The following is a 10,241-nucleotide window of genomic DNA, read 5'->3' on the forward strand; positions in this document are numbered from 1 at the left end:
AGATAATTAAATGAGCAAATTAAATGGATTTGGATATGCAGAAGATACTAAAATAAATTTAAGGAACCGCAGAAAGAGGGGGAAGTCAAACTTTGAAATGTTAAATTTGATTGTAAAACTAATGAAATGTATATACTTGAAAAGTATAAACAAAACAAAACAAAACAAAGAAATCAATGAACATGACTAATTTCCATTAATTTCAATAAGACCACTCTGGATAAAACTTGGTTGAATACCAACCAAGTTGTTTTTCCACAGTGTATGACATTTCACAGTTGATCTCATCTGCCTTTAGGGAGGGTCCATTAACCATGTGTGGAAAACCAAGCAAGATTTCCCTTCAAACCCCCCCCCCCTTTTTAAACTAAAGGCAGGCCTGGCTTAAGTTTAGTCATGCAATTTTACCTTCATAAAATTATGGGGAAACTTTTTTGTACTTGCTATGGATAGTAGCACCTGTTTCCCTTCAATATGCACATAATAAATAATAAAAATAAAATTATTATTATTATTATTATTATTATTATTATTATTATTATTATTATTATTTATACCCCGCCCATCTGGCTGGGTTTCCCCAGCCACTCTGGGCGGCTTCCAACCGAATATTAAAAACAATACAACACTACTACACTACCAGTTAACTGAAACAGGAACTTTTGGCCCAAGTGTCCCTATTTTCCAGGGATGTTCCTGATTTAGAGAAGCTGTCTCTATTTCTGATGTGATCCTGGAATGTCCCACTCTTCCTTAGGGCATCCCTATTTTCGTTGGAGGGTATGGAGTTATCCAACCCTGAGCCATCTGAAGGCAATCCTGTATAGGGAAGATTTTTTAAATGTTGTATTATGTTTTTATATATGTTGGAAGCTGCCCAGAGTGTCTGAGGCAGCCTAGTATGATCTGTGGGGTATAAACAGTAGAATTATTTTTATGGAATGGGATGTCCCTATTTTCACCAGAGAAATGTTGGAGGGTATGTTATAGACATTTGCGTAGTGTAGCAGCATTACAGAGTGTACATGTAATATTTTGGTTCATGAATGGATACATTTTGCCACACATGATATTTGGGGAAATTCTCCTTACTTCCAGACAACACTGAAGAATTACACATGCAACACAGTATCTCTCTCAAAGTTCACAAAGACAATCCGACTACCCTGATGTGCGGTGTGTGTGTGTGTGTGTGTGTGTGTGTGTGTGTGATGTTAAATACGTAAGCATGACTTTACACAAACTGAAATGTGTAAAGTACAGTGGAACCTCGGTTTACAAACACCTCGGTTTACGAATTTTCGGTTTACGAATGCCGCGGACCCATCCGGAACGGATTAATTCACTTTCCATTACTTTCAATGGGAAAGTTCGCTTCAGTTTATGAACGCTTCAGTTTATGAACAGACTTCCGGAACCAATTACACCCATGCTTCGGGTTAAGTACGCTTCAGGTTGAGTACTCCGTGGACCCGTCTGGAACGGATTAATCCACTTTCCATTACTTTCAATGGAAAAGTTCGCTTCAGTTTATGAACGGTTACTCCGCGGACCGTCTGGAACAGATTAATCCACTTTCCATTACTTTCAATGGGAAAGTTCACTCCAGTTTATGAATGCTTCAGTTTATGAACAGACTTCCGGAACCAATTGTGTTCATAAACCGAGGTACCACTGTACAGTTGTGGCTGACAGAAAACCTCCAGGTTAGATTACCTCAATGAATTTCTGAAGATGGTTGGAAACTGCAGCTCAGATTTCAGTAGCTCACTGGGGCAAGACAATCCGAGCATCACCAGTCTTAGTATGACTGCACGGGCCCCTCTCCATGTGCTTTCTCAGGGAGGTGTGAGAGGTGACGACAAAGAAATCTGGCCATTTCAGCAGCTCCCTGTCTGTGGAACATTATCTCCAGGGAAGAATGTCTGGTGCCATCAATTGCTTTTAGGTGACAGGTAAAAACGTTTTAATTTATCCAAAAGTTTGATCCTTAATTTGGAGGGTATCTAGTCATATGCAGCCTCTTGTTGTGCTTATCCTTTAAGTGAGATGGGGAGGATTTGCTCCAAACACACACACACACACACACACACACACAGAGAGAGAGAGAGAGAGAGAGAGAGAGAGAGAGAGAGAGAGAGAGAGAGAGAGAGAGAGAGATAGTTTGGATTAGCACTATAGGCCTTGTTTTATTTCTGGGGTGTGTGTATATGTGTGTGTGTGTGTGTGTGTGTACAAAGGAATCTCGGTTGTTGAACATAATTGGTTCTGGAAGACCGTACAACTTCCGAAATGTTTGACAACCGAGGTGCACAAGAGCTGAGCAGGGAGGTTCTGATAGGTCAGCAAGTACCTGATTGCTCTGCTAGCTGGAGCTTGATGAACCTGCGGGACTTGGATCCAACACTTGTCATTCTGTAATAACTAATGTTAGACTTAATGGAGGAATCAGGTCACTGGTTGCTAGCAAAATGCCCATTTTATTACAGAGACTCCTTTCATCTGCTGTGCCTATAATATTTTTACAGCTCCATTAAAAAAAGATTTCATTTTCCCTTAACTGTAATGGCTTGGGTCATAAATGAATTAATCTATTAGTTAGTATTCGGGCAAACTCTACCGTTCTATCTATACGACCCTCTTCATCATTGGTTAAGCAGGAGTTAATGGACTCTTAGAAATAAGTGACCTATTTGGAGTACAATAATTTCTGTTGGCCTCAGTTTGCAAGACTTTTGCCACCTCACTGCTCTGGTCAAGTGAATATAGCATCCTCCCAGCTAGGCCTCTAAGCCATACACTAGCCATGTGTAACCAATTACTCTCTACCATGTAGCTTCAAGAGGAACTAAATAGCCTTTGTAGACAAACGTACAGTCCTGATGAGGGAAGCAGAGTCCTTCCTGATAATGGTTTTTCCAGTACCTTATCAAGCAGTGAGTTCTCAACAATGAATTAATGAATAATTTGAAATATAAGGTTATGAGGCCATCTGCCTATGAGTACCAGATGCTGGGGCAAACCACAGGAGAAGTTGGCCACCTCCGAGTCCTTCTTGTGAGCTTCCAAAGCCATAAACTTTTTGGATGGATCCAGCAAGGCGTTTTTTAATGTGTTTCACCTTAAGGAGTGGAATCACTGTAGAATGTAGAAAGGAATGGCAAGGTTCTCTGATCAGTGCCTAGAGTCATAGTTCCTTAGTCACCTTTTTTATGGAATTCATATCAAAGTGGATATTCCACTTGAGAGGGCTGCATTTCATCAACAACTTGTGTTGCAGTGCGCTGAGTGGCCTAGATGTGGCTTCAGGTCTGGAAAACTTGTTTCAAATCTATGTTCCAATAAGAGGCTCCCAGCATGGCTTTGGGAAAGCTGCTGTCTCCCAGCCTAACATTTAGGAGGAAGGCTAAATCTTCATTCAAGGAGAATGACAGAATACAAAATATACCAAAATAACAAGATCTACTTTGCAATATACAGTGTGCTGCCTATCTTCTGTAGTGACAGAGCACTGCTGCTAGCAAATATTTCACAGCAGGGAATTACAGAAGCATTTTTACAGAGTGGCTGGAGCCGCCCAGAGTGGCTGGGGGAACCCGGCCAGATGGGCGGGGTATAAATAATAAATTATTATTATTATTATATTTACCTGTGAGAAAAGCAGCTCAGCTTCTCTCCGAAGAATGCTTCCTTTTGAGAGAGAGATACTGACTTGAACATTTCCCTGTTGTGGAAAACACATAATTGCAACTCTGTTGACTAGGGTTTTTTCGTATCTGGCATACACAGAAACTTTGAAGCCAAAAGAGCAGGTGGTACTCTTTTCGGTCACTCCCTCTATTGCTGAACTTGGGGTGACCTGTGCAAACATCTTTGTAGGCAAAATGGGAACTGAAGGCTTAGAAGGCAATGACACATGTGTGCGGACAGGCCTGACTTTCTCTGGTCTCGTGTGAGCAAGGCTCACTTTCAAAGAAAACATTGTTCAGGTGCTTGATTCTTCATGCTGGGGAGGGGAAACAGGAGGTAGAAGGTGGCAGAGAGGGAGAAAGAGGTGAATGAGCAGCTGAGAGCTAGAAGGGCAGAAGTGGATAAGGTGGAGAGAGGACTAGAAGGAGGGAAGAGCAAGATGGGGTTAGAAATGGGGTCAAAACCATACTTAAAGCATGGAAGGAAGAAGCAGGCAAACTGTCCCCAACACCATCCCCACTAATCCCCCTGGTGTCATGGTCTGGTTGGCGGGAGGTAGCAGGCCCGCCTGAGGACGTCAGGACCTGGGACAAGATGGTGGTGTGGAAGCAGGAATGGGGTCCGGATGGTGCAGGGCTGAGGGTCCAGCAGCAGGCAGTCGCAGGGTCGAGGAACCAAAGGTTGGAAAGCAGGGTGTCACGGAGGCAAGGGTCCGGGGGTCAAGGAGCAAGGCGGAGGCGAAGGTCTGGGAGTCAAGGAGCAAGGCGTCAGCAAGGCAAAGGTCCAAGGGTCGAGGAGCAAGGCGAAGGCTCAAAGAACAGGAGGCCAGATGCAACAAGGCAGGGATCGCATTGCTGTGGCAGAGCTGAAGGGAAATGCTGAGCTTTTATCCCTCCCAGCTCTTGCCACCAGGTGCAGTGAGTTATCAAGTGGCCTCAAGAAAAACTTGGGAACACCCAAATACTCTGGCTAACACACCACCAATTACATACCTTCTTAAACAATCCAGTAGTAAAATCAGCATCAACCAGGCCCTTGACAACCTTTGAAAACCTCGTCCTAACAGCAAAGGGACATGGCAAGGGAATGGTATCCACAATATGAAAAATACGGCACCAAAATCCCACAGCCCCCATCGACATAATCAAAGAACAATGGGAGGACGACATAGGCTATGGAGTTAACCTCACCCAATGGATTGGGCGTGGTCTAAACCCCCCTTTAAATCCATCTTAGCTAAAAGAAAAGAACCCTGAAACTCACTTACAGATAGTACCTATCACCACGGAAACTAGCGCCGATACGCCCAGGAGCCTCACCAAAATGCTGGAGTGGCTGCACCTCCACAGGCATGTACCTCCACATGTGGTGGGAATGTCCCAAAATCCAATTCTTCTGGACATCAGTCATATAAGAAATACACAAAATAACTAAGCAGGTATTAGAAGTCACCCCAGAACTGACCCTACTCAACATCTTCCAAGATAACAATGTCTGTTCACATTATAAAGAACTCATAACCCACCACCTCTCAGCACGCAGAAGCACCATAGCCAGGCACTGGAGAGAGCTGTCAGGAGTAAACATGGACCAATGGTATCAAACAATATGGGAAACAGCCTTACTAGAAAAGTTAACCAATAAACTGAAGCTGACACGGGGACAAATAGAAGAAGACGCCTTCACTCCGGTATGGTTCCCCTTCATCACACACAGCCCAACAAGACAACAACAAGAATCTGCCAACCAAGGACAACTAACCAAACCCTGGGCCACCCACAACCTCCCTCACCCCCAAGGAAATATAACAAGTGAACAGAAAAAGGAACCCACACAAGTGACGCTGACATAAAACCCCACACATACACTAAGTAGAAGGATAGAGGCATTACCACACGACCCCATGCACCCTCCCCCTCTTTTCTTCCCAACCTAATACTGTATGCAACACTAATGTCTCACAACCAATGAAACTGATCTGTAACACAACTTGAAAAAAGAGACAATGTGCGTATTTTTGTAAACTCAGAAATCTTTAATGAAAAGGTTTCCCCCCCCCCAAAAAAAATGGGGTCAAAAGAGAGAGTCACAAATGGAGTGTCAGGTGAGGAAAAGGAGGTGACAGGAATCAGGGGTTGTGTGGGGCACACCCATAATCCTGTTGCAGGCCCCATTCGTAATACTGGCGTACAAGTGTAGCCAAATTCAGGTCTTAATTCACACCCCTAGATTCTGATCACAATAATCTCTGCAGTTGTTGACTCAGGGCCTGGTTTGGTGAGTTACCAGCGCTTAAAAATTCTCCTCAGCTTTTTATATATTGTACTTGTTTAAAAGCATCTTGAGTTTGCTGATCTACCTCTGCTTTTTATTGATTTTTTTTATTGTCTTGTATTTTTCTCTTGTGTTTGTAAGCTATCTGGGAACCTCCTGCTGAAGGTGTGGCATATTATATTCACCAAAAAATCGGTCAGGGATATCTGATTTCTTCTCTTTGTTGCCATTTCCCCCAGTGAGTTTCAAAACTAGCTTACCCTTGTTACTTGTAAGAATTTGTCAAGAAGGGCATTCCTGAGGTGCATTTTGCTGTGTGTGCAGAGTCTGTATGATATGAAGGTGAGAACCTGAACTGAATTAGGCTAATAAATCATCCTAGATTTGTTCCAAATATGTTTTCTGAGGCTGTGTCCTGTTAGAGTAATAGAATCATAGAGTTGGAAGAGACCACAAGGGCCATCCAGTCCAACCCCCTGCCAAGCAGGAAACACCATCAAAGCATTCCTGACAGATGGCTGTCAAGCCTCCGCTTAAAGACATCCAAAGAAGGAGACTCCACCACACTCCTTGGCAGCAAATTCCACTGTCGAACAGCTCTTACTGTCAGGAAGTTCTTCCTAATGTTTAGGTGGAATCTTCTTTCTTGTAGCTTGAATCCATTGTTCCGTGTCCGCTTCTCTGGAGCAGCAGAAAACAACCTTTCTCCCTCCTCTATATGACATCCTTTCATATATTTGAACATGGCTATCATATCACCCCTTAACCTTCTCTTCTCCAGGCTAAACATACCCAGCTCCCTTAGCCGTTCCTCATAAGGCATTGTTTCCAGGCCTTTGACCATTTTGGTTGCCCTCCTCTGGACACGCTCCAGCTTGTCAGTATCCTTCTTGAACTGTGGTGCCCAGAACTGGACACAGTACTCCAGGTGAGGTCTGACCAGAGCAGAATACAGTGGTACTATTACTTCCCTTGATCTAGATGCTATACTCCTATTGATGCAGCCCAGGTGAGGTAGGATGACCAAATGTTTTTAGCTGTCCCTTCAGAGTGAAAAAGGAGTCAACAAAACATCTCACCCACAACCTTTTCTGTTTATGGCTTTCTTGAGCTACACATTTACAGGCACACTTTACCCTAGTGTAACATGCAAGTTTTTGAATGTTAAAGTCTGGACATTCCAAAGAAGAGTGTCAGTCATGTATATGATTTGAGCTTCTTAGCTGTGATTTCGACCTTTGTACTTCAACATGTATCTACAAGGTTGAAATGGAAGCGGCTGTTCAAAATCTTGATAACTTGCATGGTGAAATAGTTATAGTGAAGAGCTGGAGGTGAAGGAGCTGGGGCAATGATTGGGATGTGGGGGACAGTGCAAGAAATCGTGTTACACCACCCTAACCTAAGGGACATCGCATTAAGATTACTATGTGCTTCAGGAGATGCTGAATTTCACACTGAAGAAAAAAATCCTGTGGTAGAAGCATAGAAGCTGCATGCAGCACATTGAGATACAGTGGTGCCTCGACTTACAAATTTAATCCGTTCCGAAGGCACCTTCGTAGGTCGGAAAATTCATAAGTCGAAAAGCGCCATTGGAAACGCAATTTCCCATAGGAATGCATTGGAAATTCGTAAGTCAGAGCAGCCCCATCTAAAAATTCGTAAGTCGGGAAAAAAACCCTATCTAAAACCGCCACGGTTTCCGTTCGAATGTCGAGAAATTCGTAAGCGTGCGGCCATTTGCCCCATTCGTAAGTCGAAAAATTCGGTTGTCGAGTCGTTCGTAAGTCAAGGTACCACTTTACAAATATGAGCAGAATACTTGCTGCAGGCAGGTTTTATATCTTAACCCAGTGACAGCAATTCAGACTTTGACCTCTGCAGGTCAACTAGTCTGAGGTTGACATGGAGATGGAGTGTATTATGGGGTGCATGCCTAGGCTCAGACTTCATGCAGATGGTTGTTTCAAGTTTATCATACTGTCACACCCGCAGCGAGGGTCTTTATGTCAGAGGAAGCCTGCTGTAATTGGTAGGAACTCAAGTCAGACATTTCAGGCCTTGCCACTTCATTATGTCATGTGTCTAAGGAAGAATCAGACGGTGGGGAGATCATAATGTCTCTGCCTAGGTGCCAAATTTAGCTTTTGAGTGGCACCCTTCCCCCCCCCCCCGCTATCTAGTAGTTTGAAAGACTGAAAGAGAAGCGGCTGTAATTGGATATTGCACGAAGGGGCACTGCGGTGGCTTCAGTCAGTCTGCCCTTCCTGAGCCAAGCTGCTTAATGAGAAGAGTCAAGAAGTTCAAGGCCACTCCAGGAGCTGACTTCCAAGTCGTGTCTTTAGCTAGAGCTTTTGCTTTGATTGAACTTCTGGCAAGGGGAAGGGGAACGCATAACTAAGAAGAGCAATTTTTATTGCCTTGTGTGCGCATGTGATGAAGGAGTCGTGTAGAACTGTAGTCAGTAGATGAATAGTATAATGAGGCTTTAATTTTGAGCCACAACACAGTCCTGGAAGATCAGAAGTAAAGTTGGGATTTGAGCATATCAAGAATGCTTTATTCTCCACTGAGTGCTCATCCACACTTTTGCTTGGCCCGTTTTCTTAATTGTATTGTGTACCAATTAATTCTCCCGGCATCCGAGAGCTTTTCTCGTTGCTCTGCACCTTGCAAAAATCCAATCTTATCTACTGAATTGAAGCTCAGTTAAGCAAAAATCACTCTTCGGAATTTGCATGCGTCTGGATCACTCGCTGGATCATCACCTTGTTGTAGTGAGTGGGCTTGCACCTTCCTATGATCCTTGTGGAGAGTCTCGTACTCCCAGGAGGGTCACCCAAGGCGGTAAGGTCAAGGGGGAGGAGCTAGACAAAGAATGATCCAAGAAATTCTCAATGGCAGCACAGGCAGAAGATAACAGGTGGTATGTTACAATGGCTGTGAAGGTGGATGGGGGCTGCAGCAGATAAGAATCTACCAGTCATTGTGACATTCATGCCATCAGAACAGAGCCTTACTGCAAAGACGATGTGCTGGTCAGCATGCACTGATCTACACAAATAAATAAATACACAAATAAAACAAATTCATGCATAGGCATTTTCCAAAAACCCATCCCAAACCCAAACCCCGCAAAGTCCCATGGTAACGGGGAAAGGACCATGAAATCTGGAAGCTCCTAGTCATGGCACATGGGCAGTGGATACAGACTCAGTTGTTCTGACTCAAGGAATGAGGCAGCTGAGTAGCTTGGCAGCTGTATCCATGACTGAGCAGTCTTATTTAGGATCCACTCTGCTTACCCCCAAAAGGGGGAAGGGCTAGAAAAGGTGCCCTAGACATAGCCTGCCTCACTTTCCCCCTGACTGGATTACTGCACTCAGTGGAGTCACCACCCAGAGGTCATAAAAATTGACCTTTGGAACATGGAATATACAGAACAATATAACGAAGATAATGAGCGTCCTGAACGCAGGACTGCCATCATTGCAAAAGAGTTGCGATGTTTTAACATCGATATTGCAGCGCTTCAAGAAACTCAAAGAGCAGGCGAGGGACAACTGAAGGAAGAAAGAGGAGGTTATACATTCTTCTGGAAAGGTCTACCTGAAAAAAGAACATCGAATACATGGGGTAGGCTTTGCTATCAAAAATGATCTTGTGAAGTCCCTACTGGCATTAATGAGCAACTTTCAACCTTTCAAATAAAACTTACCAAAAAACCAACAGGCTACTACTATTTTAAGTGCTTATGCACCAACACTGGATGCCAATGAAGACATTAAAGGAATGGAGCCTAAAGCCAGCTCCCCTTCAAGCACGTCCTTGGGGAGCCTGCCATCTTCCATTCTGTGCACACGACCAAGCCAGCGTAGACATCGCTGAGACAGGAGTGCAAACATGCTGAGCTTGTGGGCTTGGAAGAGCACATCTTTGTTTGAGACTCTGTCCTGCCATGTGATGCTCCAAATCAAAGCAGCAACAAAAATGCAATTAAAATATGAATAATGTGATTGTGGCAAATGGAACGGAAAGGGGAGAGGATTCCTGAGGGATTTGTGTCTGTAGCCAGGATTGATCGCAAAGGGTAAGTCGTACGTTTAAGGGCTGGGAAAGGGCTGAGAAGCCTTGTATTAATAATTGTTTTATTATTTATACCCCACCCATCCTGCTGGGTTTCCCCAGCCACTTTGTACTCAAAGCATTGCACGGATGTGAAGACAGTTACCTTCACTGTCGCTCTTTCCTTCCCAGACATCATTGCAGTTTGG

The sequence above is a fragment of the Zootoca vivipara genome, chromosome 5, assembly GCF_963506605.1.
Source record: "Zootoca vivipara chromosome 5, rZooViv1.1, whole genome shotgun sequence".
Taxonomy (NCBI): Eukaryota; Metazoa; Chordata; class Lepidosauria; order Squamata; family Lacertidae; genus Zootoca; species Zootoca vivipara.